General features: G+C 35.6%; 1 protein-coding gene across 4 annotated transcripts in view; it reads left to right on the top strand.

Annotated features, from left to right (window-relative positions):
* Positions 1-2,723, top strand: part of LOC104724485 (acyltransferase-like protein At3g26840, chloroplastic) — a 10,030-nt gene extending 7,307 nt beyond the window's left edge. The window contains exons 1-6 of one of the 4 annotated variants that reach the window (XR_757695.2): positions 33-158; positions 421-506; positions 607-1,765; positions 1,868-2,149; positions 2,236-2,290; positions 2,395-2,723. The gene's annotated coding sequence lies outside the window, so the exon portion shown is untranslated. Of the gene's footprint in view, positions 1-32; positions 159-420; positions 507-606; positions 1,766-1,864; positions 2,150-2,235; positions 2,326-2,394 lie in introns of those variants that run through there. The other 3 variants (XR_757693.2, XR_757694.2, XM_010442974.2) reach the window with 3 other exon arrangements.

Below are 3,132 nucleotides of genomic sequence, written 5' to 3'. Positions count from 1 at the left end.
TTTTTTTTTTTTGAGGCTTTTATATCTAAAGACACATTTTACAGGGTGAAGAATACAAGTTGTTTTGGCCAGAACACTCCGAGTTTGTAAGGATCGCATCTAAATTTGGAGCAAAAATCATTCCTTTTGGAGTTGTTGGAGAAGATGATCTTTTCGAAGTAAGAAATCTCTTTTCCGTTCTAGACTCAACACCTGCATTCTTAAACTCATTTTTTTGTTTCATTCGGTTTTTGAGTAACTTCTTTGAGCTATGGAAGAATTCACCGATGGCAATGGATTACAATGATCAAAACGCTTTCTTAAAACTAGTTTAAGAATGCAAAATCCCTTTTCCGTTCTAGTTTTCATATACTCTTGAAACTCCTTTTGTTTCAATCGGGTTTGGACTAACTCTCCTCTGTACAACGAAATGATTCTCAGATGGTTTTAGATTACAATGATCAATTGAAGATCCCTTTCTTGAAGAATCTTATAGGAGAGATAACACAAGACTCTGTTAACTTGAGGTATGTTTTTTTATCGACTATGTTAGAAATAATTAACAGATGAACCTTAATCATATAACAGTTGATTCTGAATCTAGTGATGATTATACTATATGGTTAGGAACGATGAAGAAGGTGAACTGGGAAAACAAGATTTGCATGTGCCTGGGATAGTTCCCAAGATTCCGGGACGGTTTTATGTATACTTTGGGAAACCAATAGAAACAGAAGGTAGAGAGAAAGAGCTAAGTGATAAAGAGATAGCTCAGGAGGTTTACTTGCAGGTCAAGTCTGAGGTAGAAAAATGTATGACCTATTTGAAGATCAAAAGAGAAACTGATCCTTACAGAAACATTTTGCCGAGGTCGCTCTATTACCTCCTTCATGGTTTCTCTTCCCAAATCCCAACCTTTGATCTACGAGATCATTAAATTTAGTTACTAATTTTGTGTTGTAGTTCTATTTACAGGGTACCTGATTTAGCTGTGTGATAAAAAAATAAAAACTCGTAAATTTGGGTATGTTATTGAACTTTGAAAGTGTGTATGGCTGTTAGTTAATGTGGAAGTGAGCGAGTCGGGAGTTTTTTTTTTTATCGAGAATTATATTTGTGTTAATTTTTATAAACCGAGAGAGGTTCGAGACAGTAACAGTAGTGTTCTCTGCAGAGTGAGTCGGCCATTACTGAAAGTGAAACCTACTTGGTATGGCTATGTAAATCAGGGATAGATGATTACTCTCTATTTTATATGTACAACGTTCTTTTATTTTCTTCTAACAAAAGCTAATGAAGTAAGAAACTTAGAATTGGCGCGCCAAATTGTTGATGTCCAAATCGGTTACAATTAGAGATTTTATTCGGTGGAAAATATATAGAAGGTCTCTTTATAAATCTGTGCCGAGACACGTACAAGTCGGACCACAAGACTCAACTAGACGAGCTAAAAACGACGAGGACAAACAAGTTAAGAGAGAAGTGACAAGCTAAGAGATTCCGAAACTGAAAAAATCTGTCTCTCATCAAATCATCATCATAATCACCTTTCTTCTTCTTCTTCCGTAAGCTGCTCAATTTTCTTCCAACTATTTCTATATCCAGAAACCTAGTCAAGCTTCCTCTCTTTCCCACTACCTCTCGTTCTATTATCCGGCATAAGAATCCTCCTTCAGATCTAGTCATTGTCGTCTCCACTTCTTCAGATCTGATTCTCGCAGTTCTTCAAATCATTTATGTTCTTGCTTCTTCGATTTGTGTTTCGTTTCTAAGATCGATCTAGAAGGTAAATGAGATGTTTTTAAGAACAATCTGTAAATCTAATTTCTATTTGCCTTTTCAACTTCCAGATCTGAACATTGACATTTCCGTTCCACACTTGTAGTAGGTCTCTTTGCTCAATGGTATACGATTCTCACTTTTCTTCAACTTTTTTGAATCTGATTTTGGTTCATGTGATTGGTCGTTTAATTGGCTTGGACGAGGAAGAAGGCGAGGTACCTTGAAGTTTTGTGGGAAAAAATGGATTTTTTTTTAAGTACTTCAAACTGGTGTTGTGAGCTCTGCTTCTGGTTCTGGTTATGCTGAGTTTGGGAACACAAAAGTCATTGTTTCAGTGAGCGTATTATTAGATAACACTTCTCCGTCAGTGTTCATTTTGATTTAAAAGGTATGTGAGATTTTGATTTAATGATTAAATATTCAAAATAACAAATTTAATTGAGGTTGAGGTATTTTGTCGATTTATCTTTGCAGCATATCTTCAAAGCTTCAAGTTTATTAGCTTAGTAGAACCAGTCACGAGCTGCAAGTACTTTTGTTAACGCCAAAGCCTGCATACTCTCTGTAATTGTCTTTCGTCCCTTTTCTAATGTGACAACAGCTTGGTCTGATTTGGTTCTGGGTTTTATGCAGAACGGTATGACACCATTGCAGAAGAAGTTACAAAGATCAGAAGTCCACTATGAATTTGTCGTAGAAAAAGTTTGAAGATATGAATTTGAGAGACGTATCTCTTTTTCCAAGCTTTTGTAATTTTTTTCATTCTTAACTGGGTTTTAATTTGGTAACTAAACATTCGGTTCTCATAGTGAATGATGCAAATTAAGAAAGACGACGCCAAAGTGGCAAAGCCGTATTTGAGTTTTACACATTGTGAGTTCAAGGAATTTTTGTAAATCGTGTCACTTGCAGTTTATGCAAGATGTGAACAATCATGTCAATTGCAGATACATTTATCAACACTCNATCTAGAAGGTAAATGAGATGTTTTTAAGAACAATCTGTAAATCTAATTTCTATTTGCCTTTTCAACTTCCAGATCTGAACATTGACATTTCCGTTCCACACTTGTAGTAGGTCTCTTTGCTCAATGGTATACGATTCTCACTTTTCTTCAACTTTTTTGAATCTGATTTTGGTTCATGTGATTGGTCGTTTAATTGGCTTGGACGAGGAAGAAGGCGAGGTACCTTGAAGTTTTGTGGGAAAAAATGGATTTTTTTTTAAGTACTTCAAACTGGTGTTGTGAGCTCTGCTTCTGGTTCTGGTTATGCTGAGTTTGGGAACACAAAAGTCATTGTTTCAGTGAGCGTATTATTAGATAACACTTCTCCGTCAGTGTTCATTTTGATTTAAAAGGTATGTGAGATT

This window comes from Camelina sativa, chromosome 11, assembly GCF_000633955.1.
Source record: "Camelina sativa cultivar DH55 chromosome 11, Cs, whole genome shotgun sequence".
In the NCBI taxonomy this organism is placed as follows: domain Eukaryota; kingdom Viridiplantae; phylum Streptophyta; class Magnoliopsida; order Brassicales; family Brassicaceae; genus Camelina; species Camelina sativa.
Note: the sequence above shows the minus strand (reverse complement) of the source record. Positions and strands in the feature narration are given on the sequence as shown.